This window comes from Myiozetetes cayanensis, unplaced genomic scaffold (assembly GCF_022539395.1).
Source record: "Myiozetetes cayanensis isolate MyiCay16 unplaced genomic scaffold, myiCay2020 scf2-11, whole genome shotgun sequence".
In the NCBI taxonomy this organism is placed as follows: domain Eukaryota; kingdom Metazoa; phylum Chordata; class Aves; order Passeriformes; family Tyrannidae; genus Myiozetetes; species Myiozetetes cayanensis.
In genome coordinates this window covers 12,557,207-12,571,905 of record NW_026087411.1, presented here as the reverse complement: position 1 = coordinate 12,571,905, position 14,699 = coordinate 12,557,207, and the positions used below count along the sequence as shown (strand labels likewise).

General features: G+C 39.6%; 1 protein-coding gene across 1 annotated transcript in view; it reads right to left on the bottom strand.

Annotated features, from left to right (window-relative positions):
* KCNK2 (potassium two pore domain channel subfamily K member 2) overlaps window positions 1-2,591 on the bottom strand; it is a 130,050-nt gene extending 127,459 nt beyond the window's left edge. The window contains exon 1 of the mRNA XM_050315169.1: window positions 2,308-2,591. The gene's annotated coding sequence lies outside the window, so the exon portion shown is untranslated. The remainder of the gene's footprint in view (window positions 1-2,307) is intronic.
* Between the last annotated feature and the right edge of the window lie 12,108 nt (window positions 2,592-14,699).

Genomic DNA, 14,699 nt, shown 5'->3' with positions numbered 1-14,699 from the left:
AAATTTACTTCTAAAGCTTCTCTGTCAACAAGTTATTTAAGGCTTGCCTCTATATTTTTATCCTTCCTGTTGGTTTGAGTTTCTGGATCATTACTGCAAATTAATGATAAATATATTAATAAGATAGACTTCCTTCCAGTGGTTGGAAACATGTATTTTAGAAACATGTTCCTTTACCAGTTTACTGCAGCGAGAATTAAGGTTTCCAAGAAACAAATCAGGCTATTTATATATCAGATGGGAAACAAAAAGGATAGATTTTATGTTTAAATTTCAGCAAAAACAAGGGTAATTTATAGATGTAGTCTGGAGATCAAATGAACAGATATAAGTATATTTCTAAGTACTCATCAGTTTAGCTTGGTTATGAGTGAGAATGCAGATTTTTACATTTCATATAAAAAAGAAGACGCTGGAATAATCTCAGCAGCATCTTAATTCTGCCATCTTTATGATGTGCTTGAAGTTGCATCATGCACAATTTTCTCTACTGTTCAGAGGGTAGTGTAAGTATTGACAGTTGGTATGTTCTCTAAAGAATTAAAACTTGTGCCTTAGAGAACCATTTAAAAGAATGGTCTCCTCACTAAGTGATAGCTGTAGATGGCAACCACAGTCAATAACACTCTTCAATTCTAATAGTTCAAATCTCACATTGATTCGAACGTGATTCTTTGCTAACGTAACCCCCTCACAATGTAAGAGGTATGTTGCTAAACTCATGTGATTGCAGTTTCATGGAAAGAAAATTTAGAATAATAAAGCCACAGAAAACTGCATAGAAAACTCCAAACACATTACAGTGCACTCAGCTTAAAACAATATCCACTGAAAGAAACACAGAGAGAAAGCAAGCAGAGAACCAAAGCATAACATTAATTGATGTGAAAATCCCAAAGATACGTTAAGATTGCCAAAGGTTGGGAATATACAGTTATGTCTGATATTTTTGGCTCAGAGAACTAGGCTCTAAAACCTCTAAGGAATTTTTGCAGCACAATTACATTTGAAGTCTTAGTCTTGATAGCCTTTTACTCCAGCATTTTTTGCCATAGTTGGACTAGTCCTATACACCAAGATGGTAACTAACAAATGTAGTAAGACAGATAGAAAAGCTCTTTAGACCTCTTTCAGTGATTCAGCAGGAGGGAGATTGACATAAATTGGTTTGCGTTTTAAAATGGAATGACATCTCACTTTTGCCTCCCTTACCCATTCTTTTGGATGTACCATATGTAGGTAAAGAAAAATTCTGTGGTATTGATCTGATTGTGCTTTTAAGATAGAGGGCAGGGGAAGAGGGAAGAAGATGGAAGAAGAGGGGAGGGAGGGAAGAAGAGGGGAGGGAGGGAGGGAGGGAGGGAGGGAAGGAGAAAGGGCAAGCTGGTTAATGTTTTTCTTTCAACTTGTTTTTTATGAGTCACACCACTAAGTATTTGCATTAGCAGGTCTCCTGCTGCTGCTAGATCATTCAACTGTTTGTTTAGTTGCTATGCCTCTTGAGAAGTCCAATGACACTAAATTTTTATACATCTTCCTTGTAATTTTACTAATTAATTAAGTCTAAAAAACAAAAACTTCCTATCACTGTGAATACCTGTAGCAGTAGCAGTCCCCCCAGTCTCAGTGCTATTACTCACTTAAAAAAAGGTTACAGAACCAGAACAATATTTATTATTGCTTCTTCCCATGTTGTCTCCTGACCAAATTGTATCAGAAAAAGTGAAAATAACAACATAACTGGAATGTTGCAATAATCAAGTTTAAAGTTCAAAGCTTTCTATTGCCTCTTGTGAATTGAAATAAAAGAGTTTTTTAATCTTGAACAGCATTTGCAAACCCAAACATATATTGAGTATAATTTTGACCAAATCACTTTGAAAGAGTTGTATTTCTTCCTTCAGGTATGAGACTGACATTGCTCAGAAACATCAAATCAGAAGCTACATACACATATACAGCTAAGACTGAGATTGCTTTATTCATACAGAATCTTGCTACTGAGTTTAACAAGAGCAGGGCTGTAAGCAAAACTCCACCATGGTCAGCATGAAGAGAAGCTGCTAAGTCTAATTAAAGCAAAGGAAGAAAAATCAGCAGACAGCTTTTTCTGTCTTTATGAGGATAACCTTCTTTAATCTCCTTTCTCTCTTGCTTATTCCTCAGCATTCTGAATTTCTTTAATCGTTTACTTTCAACAAACCTTTTTCCCCTTTTCCCCAATGCCAGTATAAGATATGCTAATTAAATACAAGCTGCAAACCTGCCCATTAGATTAAAATGCAATTAAAAAACATCTGAACTTACGTGTTCACAGAGAAGGATAGCTGAGACAAGAGATCCACTCTATGTGAGAGACGGGTCCCAAGAGGAGCATTTGTAAACGAGGCTCTTCAGAATAGCTCTATATCTTCTACATAAGGTGTTTGTTTTGGTTTCCTTCTCTTTAATCAAAACAATGACCGATGGGAGAAAAGTAGGTGTTTAAAGGATGTAAAAGCCTTGTCTTGGTTGTAAAAGAAACAACTCATTAGGAGCAATTTTTCTTGACTGCAGGCTTGTGATCTACGCAACTTTCTCTTGAGCACGGTTCAACCCCAAACAGCGACTGTGTATAAATGGTATCTTCTTACTTATGACATCTGTTCCCTGTGTGAATTCGGACATGCGTGTCCTGACTTCAATAACAAGAATGCTCTCTTTTAAGTTACTTGTTATTCTTGCTACACCAACATAACTGAGGAAGTATGAGCTATAGCTCTTGTCTATCATCAATAGAACTATGGGATAATTAAAGGACTACTCGGTTATTTCTATGCAAATTAACCTAGGTGAAATTTAAAACATGGCTTGCCCTTCAGAACATTTGTCATCTGTAGGGATATGCTAGAAGGCAAGAAGTTAGAAGACAGAAATGCTTAGTTGCCTGATTTAATTAATCTGAAGACTTTTAGTGAAAGAAAGTCTGTCTTCCACTTCCCACTTGGACATACTTTTTTAAGTGATTGAAAACATTAAACAATTCTCTGAAGCTAGAAGTTTAATGTCCCTCCTGTACAACTGTTGTTTTATTCTAGATCCATTCTTGTCCTATATACCACTTGGGCTCAAGACAGCCTTCAGAGAGAGGACTTTACCAGAATGACTCTGAAACAGCAGTGTCATTCTCTACTGAAAACGCTGCAAGACACTGCAAACAATTCATGTTCTGCAACTGATACTATTTTCTGGAGCATGGTATTGATGTTTAAATCTCTTCAGGTGTACACAAGGAGCACCACTGATCAGTGTGTTCTACTCAGAGTGCCCTTCCTCACCTCTTACTCTATAGAAGGTGAAAACCACTGGCTAAAACAAAGCTGTGTGTTGGCTGGGGCACAAGGAATAAGAGTATACTATAACTGCCAGTTAATTAAAATAGTCCTTCAGGTGAAGTGCTAAAACACTACCTGGGCTCTGAAAATGCTAGATTTAATCCCTGTTAATAATCCCAAGAAGAATTTTTTTCAAATTTACCTGAGCCTATGCAGCTTTGCTTATGGTACAACCATTTTGCCTCATACCACGGCCTGCATTCTTCCACTGCGGTTTCTACAGTTTCAGCTCTGCATTGTGACACAGCTTCTTAGCAGCTTCTTTGGGAGCTGCAGAATCAGAAAGGGAGGGGACACAGAGTTCTTTAAACATATTTTTTTAAAAACTGCAGAAAATATCAGATTAGTGCTCATATGAAGTTTAATTTATCCTCTGGTCACTTAATGCAGATAACAGACAGTGGTGATAGAATGTGTGTGCCATGGGCTATATGTTGGTTCATTACACACACATGGCTCCCTTAAATTTAATGTGAATTTAACTTACCGAGGAAAGAGAGGACATATCCTTCAGTGTGAATGCATACACTCAAAAAAGGCAATGAACTCCCACAATAATGCCTGTTTCTAAGACAGTGCTAATGACTGAAGATTGATAACGAAGCACTTTCATGACTGATGCATATGTTTCAAGTGTTTATCTCAGTCAATAGCATCTTATTGACAGCACAGAATTATGTTTTTCTTTCAGCTCTTTACCCATCCAGGATCACTCTAAACATCAAACATGTGGGGAACATTCCTGCTTCCTAGATCTCATTATTTAGCGACATCTTCAAAGAGACACACAATTTGGAAGGGCATCAAGGCACAGAATCCTCTGACTAACAGAATTGCCCTTCTGGTCAAGGCTTCAGCCCTGCTCCCACCTGAGCAGCCCCCACCTCACACTGATTAAACTCGTGTTCAGATCTGCTGAGCCGAACAGCTTCTGCCGCTCTGCCCGTGTGTCGGAGCGCTGGGGGCGATGCGCCCGCTCTCAGTCACACACGCTTCGCCAGCCTTCGCTGCCGAGACCCGCGCTCGGCTCTAAAAATAGCACGGCAGAGCTATAAATATCATTCGCCTCAAGCGGCTCCAAAGTGCCCCCGCGAACGCCGCTGCTGCGGGGGGAGAGCGGCCTCGGGAAGGGCCCTTCGGGGAGGGGGAGGCGAAGGAAGGATGGATGGATGTGTGAGGGGGCGTGTGGACGGCCGCGGGGCAGCGGCCGCGGCGGGCACGCCCGGGGCAGGGCAGGGGCAGCGGGGCCCGGCCCGGCCTTGGGGCTCCTCCCCGGGCAGCCGCGGTCGCCGGGCGGGTCCCGCGGGCCGGAGGGCGCTGCTGTGCGGGGCTGGGACCGCGGCGGGCCCCCGCCTCCCTCCTTCGGTCCGTCTGCGAGGTAACGCGGCCCCCGCGGGCAGCGAGGAACCGGGAGGTCCCCCCGGGGCTGCGGGGAGGGCAGTGCGGGGTCCGGGATCCGAGCTCTCCTCAGCCGTGCCCAGTGGCAGCACCAGAGGCCATGGGCACACACTGAGACACAGGGGGGAATATCGGGAACCCCTTTCTCCTTTGAGGGTGACAGAGCATAGGCACAGGTTGCCCGGTGGAGTGTCCATCCTAGGAGACATTCAAAAGCCGTCTGGACGTGGCTCTGGGTGGCCTTGCTTGAGCAGGGGACTGGACCAGATGACCTCCAGAGGTCTCTTCCCCCCTTCCCACCTCAACTGCTCCATGATTCTCTGAAATCGTGTAGAGCCCTGCTTAGAACACCACAACTGATGATCCTCCTTCGCTTAAGGCTTCTAGGATCGTGCTTAAACTTAATACGAGCTTCAAAGTCTGGTGGGTTGCTGGTGCTTATGGCTTTATGGTGGAGAAGGTCTCTAAGGGCAAACTTTGATTGCAGCTAGCAGGCCTCCAGTGGAGAGCTGCCAGTGCCTTAACAGAGCGAGCAGCAGGGAATTGCATTTAATACCTCCTCCTTTCAGTTCTGACGTTCTTTCTGCAAGTAACAACAGGGCTCCCCTACTATGCTGTATGATCTCGCTCTGTTAACTAATTTCCCCTTGTAACAGGAATGCTCTTGCTTGCACAACAGAAATGATAATAAAAAAATCCTGTGTCAGTAAAGCCTGTTAGCTTCATGGTGCTGTAGTTTTAAGCCTTGTTGTTTTCTCCAACTGAATGCTCTACTCGCATTCTGATCTAAACTGTCTTGCACCATTTGAGAAGATAAGAAAGGGCAAAAAAAATCAAACAATTGTCCCACTACACTGTAGGTAATTTACTGAGAAGAGCTGAGTCTCCATGATGAAGCCAGCCAGTGTTTTCTTGCAGTAGCTTAGGTAGTACTCTTGCAAATGTTCATGCTTTGGAAGATACTCAGACCTGCTGCAGAGTGGTTCATTGTAATTAGTTTGGGGTTTTTTTCACTGTTCAATTCTGCCAGCAGAAAGTGCCTTTTTTTTACAAAATGGAAAGTTTAATTGCAGTAGTCCAGTACTGCTACACTTTTTGGAGAGTTCCTTTTATGAAGTATTCAGCAGTCAACAAAGTGTCTTTCAGCCAAGCTGTGATGTTATTTGAAGAAACTGGCTAAGTACATAGTTTCTGAATGCAAGACAGAGGTGTGGCCTCTTTGTTGCTACACAAACACACACATACCTGCCCATATTCCTTCATACCTTCTTGAAAACACCAATGAGCTTCTAGAGGATCAAATTGTGACCTTGTTGAGGTCAATGTCAATGTCATTGTGGACTTTAGTGGGGATCAGAGCTGGAACCAAATTTACAATGGCGATTGAAAATCACAGGTAAAATGTACAAGCCCATTACAATCATTATACATTTTTAAAATGTTTTATTGGGCCAATTTTGTAAAGGATATAAGGGGGAAACAGATTTTATGAGGGTTTTTACCCAGTTTTTTTATGAATTACAATGCGATGAAAACGTGCAAAAAGGTGTCCTGATGATTTCTCGATTAACATAATATGAAAATATTAAAAAATTGCAACAAAATAAACAAGTTCCCATCTAAATAAATGAAATGGTTATGTAGCTGAAGTTATAGAAACATGCTCACTCATACATGAGGAGCTGTCAGTTCCCAAAAATGTGGAGACCAAAGATCTTTGTTAGGATGTGACAAGGAATATACAGGTGCAGGTAGATAAATGAGACTTCAAGATCTGGCTGGAGCTAGCAGCCTGATCCATCAAGATAATGAGAAAGTCTTAACTGTTTTAGTTATTTACAACTGTTTGACCCCATTCCACATGGGAAGTGAATTCCTACTGAAAATTTTTTTGCTTGTTACATAGGGAAGAAGCATTATAATATAATTCTTTTCATCCTGCAATATCTGATTAGTCAAGCCAGAAATCTCATAAACGTATGATGATAAATTTACCACTTATAATTCTCCCAAAATTTTGCTGGTCTCAGCCTTGGCTGAGTTTATCATTAATATCTGATGGCATATTTTTCCATGTCCTCCAATACCACATTAACTTTGTCACTGTAACTTCAGAGAATTTGGCTGTAAATCATGGGTTGAATTTTATCTCAGCACATTTAGATATCAGTGGCTGTCTTTAGGTTCTTAATTTAAAACTTTGAAGTTGTTAATTTGGCCTCATTAGTTGAAGTGTCGCAGTATATAGTTCGCAGGAGTATTTTGAAAATTTGAAAATGCTGAGTTAATATTATTTGCCAATTTAGAGGAATTGAAGTGCTTTCAAGGCAGCTGCTGAAGTGTTTGCTAATACTAAAAGGTATTGATAAATAGAAAGATTCTGTTTCTTATCATTTTAATTATGTTTAAAGATAACAATATTGTATCAACTACTCTAACAAATTCTAACAGATTTACTGTGAAGAATAATAAACCTCTTCCTTTATTCAGATCGTAACTTCTGGGTATTAGAAGATGTAGTATGAGGACAAGAACAGATTGGGTTATATGTATATACCTGCTGATGGCAGGATGCTGAACTGAATGCCCTGCGGTTCTGATACAAAGAAAAAATCATTTTTTTACATATGTCACTAAAAAGTTACAGAAAGCTCAGCTTCTTGAGCAGCATTCATATCCTCAGTTACTTATACTGGCTCTGTAGTTATCCCCTGAATCATGCTTCATACATCCTCATATGGGGTTTTATTTTTTGGCATTTAGGAACAGACACATCACTGTTCCTGCTATCCTTATGCTAGAGGCTTTATGACTAGATGGAGCAGAGCTGTTTTATTGGCTTTTGGCCACCGGGAGCTTTTTGCCTACTCTGGAGAAATTTCCAGTTTTCTCTCATCCATTGCTTCGCCCTCCCGTGTCACTGTTGTGGCCATAGTTGTGGCTGATCATGACTTGTTTTGTGACACCTGACACTGATTATGCCTCCCCAGTGCTGAAGGTGCTGCAGTAAAGCTTCCTGGAAGCCCTGCCAAGTGCACAGCATGCCCCTGACATGACATAAAGAAAAGAAGAAGTTCCCAATTTTTTTTTTCTGCTCTTCAACCATCAGTCTGTTATTTCTCTCTGGTGCAGCTGCTTCAGGAAGAGGCCGTATTACCTTTGTGAACTGTAGAAACTTGTAGCTGACTGCTGTGAGCCAGCAGGTTTCAAATGTGAACTACAGTTCCTTGTGAAGATCTTGTGTTCAAGATGGTCACCTTTGACCTACCACATGGCACATCAGTGATGGTTTACAGTTCTGTGGGTTGAAAAATGGAAAATAGAAATGATAGTGTAATAGTAAATAGCATGACAATTCAATGGGATGGAATTATTCTCTTGTTGAAGCCCTAACAAAATAAATGATAGACTTATTCGTGGAGTTCATTCATGTAACATTGTAGTTTCAGCAACTGTTCGGAACACTTGTTATACCTGACAAAAAGAGGGAAAATTCAGTGATTCCTCACTGAACAGAACCTGGTTTCAAAATTTCTTGCTTTGTCAGGCAATAGCATTTCAATGTCATGTCATGTAGAAGAAGTCAAAGCGTGTGCATGAGCAGAGGAAATTAAGTCCAGGAAAGGAAAAAATATCTAAAACTCAAGGGAGGAGAGACAGTAATTACCAGCTGCTCATGTTAAATATTCTTTTCCATGCTCTTTCATACTTTTGATTTTTTTTTTTTAAAGGTACTCTCTTAATTTTAAATTAATGTAGTTCACACATGTCCTGACATTCCTTGGCATCTAAGCAGTAGAATAAAATTAACAGAATATGTTATGTGAAGGCCTGTCAATTAACAGTGCTATGTCTTTTTTTTTTTTTTTCCCCACTGGGCATTAGTTCCAGTTTCAGCCTTTATAGGCAAGAGGAGAGCAAGTAGTAAATAAAACATGCAAGGTAGAGTTAGGGTTTGTTCAGTTTGTAGGTCACTGGCCCTGATGCAGCCTGTGGCTTTATCTTGCTCAAAACAATGGAGACAAACTGTCAGCCAAGCTATACTGACAGAAGAAACTGAGTCTGAACTGTTTTTTTGAATTTATAACTTATATGTATATAGTATCATTTATATGAAGGCTGTAAAGTGACAAAACACTTTACCAGTGTTGCCCTGAGTCTGACTAGACCTTATGTAGTCAAATATGTCTCCAATGCTGGGCTTAAGTGGATGCCTGGGAAAGTGGAAGAACAAGACAAGAACACAATACTTTCCTCTTAGAGTCTCCCTCCTCTATTTTTCTTTTCTCAGCCTGTTGGGGGAAAATGCCCTTCAATCTTTGGCTGACCAGTGTGGTGGACACATAAACCTCAGAGTTTTCCAGCAGCACACATCTCATGTTTCAGTGCTTATTTGTACTTAGCTTGTTTCTCGTGACTTTCTGGCTGTGCTGTGTTAGTGTTTAAATGTGGCAGATCAAGACTCATTTTGTGAGGCACATGTCTGCACAGAGTGAAGGACAACTATTGCCCTGAGAAACTTTCAACCTCTGCTTTAACCAGACCAGACAGATTGGAAGGGGAAAAGGTACACATCGTGGTCTTTGATGCTCTAAGTTAGGCACTAATTACAAATATATTCCTGAAGTCTGACAGTGCATTGCTGCAGAGTCACGACAGCAGAACCCTTCATAGCAATTTGAAGCTCAAGGAAATTTCCATTGCCACAGCACTCGACCTTCTTCACAGGGAATAGAGAGAAAACATTTGCTTGCTCTGGGGGGAGAGCAGCGCATGCTGGTGGAATAGGCTGCACAACCTTGGCTGGATGCTGCCACAAACCTCCCAGTCAGTAGAGAAAGGGATTCTCCAAGGTGTAGATGATGTCCAAGGGGATTCTTGGGCATTAGTAGAAGGGAGAGATTGTATTGCACCCATCCTGCAAAAGTGTTCTCTCTGGCAAAGAGAGGGTTTTTGGAAGGAATAGGGTGGGTAGAAGTGATTTTAGGGATGGAATTTTCAAAGGAGTCTAAAATAACTGAATTAAAGTGCCAGTAGCAGGTTCATATCCATCAGCAGAGACAGAATAAATTTATTTATAGCTTGCTTTTACCTGCCCAGGATGGGGTCATATTTCTTGTTGATAAATGTGAAGTGCTTCACTTACAGTGTGCTTATTTTAGAAACCCAAAAAAGAGTTCCTGCCTTTATTAAATAAGTACTTCACTATGTTGCCCACTGAAATCCATGAGATTCCACAGCATGGCTGCATACTTGAGAGGTAGCTCAGTTACTTTCTCAGGCAATTATGTAATTTGTTCTTCATCAACTACAGTTTATATTAATGAATAGACTCCTTGCTGTCAAGTTCTTTCATTTGGATGCCATGTAAATTATAACAATTTGCAGATGAGCTCTGGCCCATGAGAAGCCCAGTAAGAGTGATTCTTTATCCTGCAGGGCAAGAGTATAGGCTAATCAGTGCTTGAACAGCCCTCAGCTGTTTAATTGAGATAAAAGGACTGATACAATTATGGTTCTCCTTCTATTTATTTCAGAATCTTGAAAGTGTTACTAGGAAATTATGAATCTGTCCTGATGAGAAGAAATAATTGATCTGTATGCAGCTACCCAGAAATGACATGCAGAAGTGAGTGAAAATGTCTGAGCTCTTATAAAAAGAAAGACAGCCTCCTTAAATACACCTCTAGTTAAGCCATGTTCTGTTTTGTTAATGACAAGAGATAGAGAATAAAGAGCAGAGCCATAATTTTTCCACATGCTTTTATGGTTTTCTTATTATTTGTCTTCCGTTCTTATTTTTCTGCCTGTATTTATACCCATACTGTAACATCTCCCTTTTACATCAAAGAAATTCAGTGAAGCACTGCCTTGATCTTTCTTGCTTTCATCTGTCTCTCATCACTTCTCCATGTTTTCTCTGTAGCTACAAGTGGATACCACCCAGTGACAGCAAAGGCGTTTGAAAAGGAGTGTCTTTTCTCCCTTGAGGGGGCCTTGCAGCTGACAAGTACACTACTCAAACTGGATCCTGCTGATCAGCTGGAGAATGGCCTGGGTTTGGGTTCATGCTTATCTTCATAGGGCCTCTCTAGAGTATCATTTATGTAAACTCTAACAGTTGGTTAATTTGCCTCCAGGTCTTAATAGTTAATCATGTTGTTGAAGATATCAGATAATTAAATACCACAAATACAAATATCAGTGTTCATCCCATACAAGTGTGAGAAGCTGTAGTAGAGGCAGTTGAGGCAGTTGAGCCACAGAACTGTTCCATAGGAAGGTCTAAAATTAAGGAAAATAAATAGCGCCTTATTAGAATGCATATTAGAACCCCTCTGCTTGTGCTTTTACATAGATTATTTTTAAATTAATTGAATCTGGAGGCTCCGTCTGGTAGGTTCCCATATCCCAGGACTTTCACATTTTACAGCTATTTGTACCAGAGTGAGTCCCAAGAAGCCCAGGGGAGGGTCTCCCAGGGCTTCAGAACTCGGAGTGAGGGCATAAGATGAGCTCTCAAAGGTCTCAGATTTCTTGCTACTCAACTGGAAGGTCAAATGTGACATGTAGCTTTCAGGTTCACAAGAGCGAGAGGACGGCCCTGCTACTTCCACAAAGTTGGTGAGCCTGGAAACAAGCAGGTGTTGCACTGGCAAACAGAGGGGAGACCATATGGTGTGACTGCTTTGAAGCCGAAAGTCCTGGGAGCCCCTGCTTTCCTGCAGCTGGCAGGATTCCTATTTGTGAATTTCAGTGAAATCTTTTTCTTTACTGCAAAATATTTCTGTTTTGGCAAACTAACAAATAATGCCCACAAAAATCCTGTTTTTCTATAAATGTTTTGACCAGCTTTAGAGTACCGCAGAAATAGTCAGGTTGGGTTTGTTTTTATATTCTGGATTAAGTTTGCAAATACTGGTTCCATATCTGATGCCTGACAAGGGATTCAGGCTTCTGCAGGTATTGAGATATGAACCCAGAGCGATGCCAGTCCTCTGGGAAATTATTGTGGATTTTAGGAAATTTTAGGACAAATAATGCATATCTATTAATTGGGTCTGAACGCCAAATGCCATATGCACAACTGCTATAGTTTTGTATTACTCTTTTAATAGAAAATCCCTATTTCAAGTATAAATTCCATTGCTTAATATGTATGATCAAAATTGTTTCTATTTCAGAACCATTCTATATTTTCCATATTCCTGCCAATGGGAACGGCCTCATATATGGCAAATTTTTAGCCCACTATAGTATGTGGTGATAAATCCTAAAGTATGTCTGTGTGAAAGAAGATATTTTGTCAATGGTCAATAAGAGCACAGGAGACTAGACTGACGTTGGAACCTTCTTAAAAACTGCACTTGATACTAACTTTTGTACTGGGAGCCAAATCTTTCAACACACAAAGCCCTCAAGTCTTGGAGCTGATGCTGCTCAGCAGCTTACTGGAGGCAAGTACAAAGCTACAGAATCAAACCCCTTGTTTTTGGAGAATGATCCTCTCACAGCAGTAACTGCTTAGCTGTATCCTTTAATCTATTCCATTGCACATCATTCAAAATATTCAGAAATAGTCTGTCTTATATTTTCTGTGAATGCCAATAGCAATGTCAGATTGTGTCTGTGCATTGTTATTAGTTAAAATGTAAAAAAACCCATCTCTTTTCTCTAACTTCCATTTGGCACGTCATTGTCACCTTTTTAGGTGTGCTGTGGTTTATATTCAGTGGGTACAGTTCCCTGTGAAGCATTTTAGTATCTATCTTTCTGGTATAAGAAAGACCTGTTTTTTCTTCCATATCTTTTATAGGCTGGGTCTCCTGTTAAAAGAACTGTTCATTGATGTAAAATAGCAAAGTATAGCACTAACCAATTGAATTCATTTATTATAATCCAGTGAAATTAAATCAGTTTACCACAAATGAAAGTTACTGCTGCAGCATTTCTGTAAGGAGACAGATTCAGGTGTTAGAGAAATACAGAAAATACACAGAAACTGAAGATACTATGCTGACAACAAAACACATTATTGAGTAGGAATGAGCCACTGCTATAACTGGGACTTGTTCCCTCAACTAATAACTTCGAAGATCAGGGCTTAATTTATAGTTGGGTACGTAACTATTGAGTATGTGGTGTAGATTCCCTACTGTGTCTTTTACAGGTTTAACATTATACATGAATCATGGCGGATTAAGGAAGTGCCTCCATTCTGAAATTATCCCAAAACACAACAGCTTCTGTTGCTGTACCTGAGTTTTTAAGCAGAGATGAGGCAGAAGCTCTGCTCTCTCTCAGTCTTCTATGGCTCAAATTAAAAGCGTCACAAAAATTAACACCATTTCTTCAAAGGCTGTATACAATTTGTTTGCATTTTAAGAAAAGGCAAAAATTATAGCATCTGAATCAGTGCTGGGTTATTTTAGCAATAGTTCTAAAGCATGACTTTACAAATCTATGTGTAAAGCTCAAAGGACTTCAACTTGTAAGGAACATTGTCAAATAACTGCTTTTAAGAGACTGTACCTTTCTTGTTCAGAAACTCCATCAGTTCCCTTGTCTCACTATCAGATACTTTGCTCTGGAAAAGGATGTTCATTGGTCAAGGCCTGGTCTTGAAGTTAACTGGAGTATCAAGTTACATCTTGATATCAAGCATCTCATTGCATATGTACTGGACCACCCCAGTGAATCATTATAACTTGAACACAATAGGTTTTTTTCCTATTATTTTATTAGTTTTCAAAATACTTCTTCCTAAAATAATTTCCTTTTTGTATGGCTTTCTATGGGGAAATACACCATTCCTAGAAGCAAGCTTCCTAGAAGCATTTTTGACTCTGTGAGTCAAAAATGGTTGCAGCTACGGAAACTATGCAGTGTTTCTTCTCATTAGAATGAAAATTCCACATATTAGATATTTTGATAAAGTTGAAAATAGATGTCCTGAGGTTTAGGCACTGATATGATAATCAGAAAATCAAGTGGCATTTCTCTTCCATTAAATCTTTTCACTGTGTTACAATGAACAAAACAACCTTTTTCAGCCTTTAAAATTAAGACAATGCTTTTTTTTCTTCTTTTTTCTTTTTTTTTTTTTTTCCCCCCCAACTACTGTTTATCTGGTTTGCAAACTTCAGGTATGAACTTTTTAGGTTTGTTAATGAGTGCTTTACTATTTGTATTGAGCTTGGGACAGTGATCTGATTGAGGCTTCAGGAAGTCACTGAGTTCAAACAACAGCAGAAACAATATTGCTGTGTGAGTCAACTGCTGCAAATGCTCCTGTAACAGACCAGGTAGTTAAAGATCTGCCATTATTGTGACTTTGTTCCATCATAACAACTGTTTAGTGCCTGCATCATGTGTTACACATAACACATCCTTATTAAATTAAATGTACTTTGCTCAAACAATTACAATTTTTTATACATACTTATTCCATTTTATCTGGCCTCACTCAGAGCAGTTTCCCACTGATGTTTTTCTTCAAATCATAGTGGGGTAATTGTTGAGCTAAAATGGAAAGATTGGACACAAGAAGATAAAGAATTACTCTCTGTTCTAAAGTTGCACATGATTAAGATCTGTTTTTAATATAATATCTTTCTATCTGTCATGCCTTTCACAGGTGTTTGACATTAAAAAAAAAAAAGAAAAAGCTAAAAGAAATAAAGGTTAAGCCAGGGATAATTTATATTTCAAAATAAATTAAAGAATCCAAATTATTATTAGTAATATACAGTGAGATGAAACTAGACTAGCTTGCTTTTAAATTTTTAAATTTTTTAATTCTGTGTGGTGCCCAGTGATAGCACCTGAGGGAATGGCCTGAAGCTGTGGTAGGTTTAGGTTGGATATTAGAAAGAGGTTCTTCACCCTGAGGGTGGTTGTGCGCTGGAACAGGCTCCCCAGGGAAGT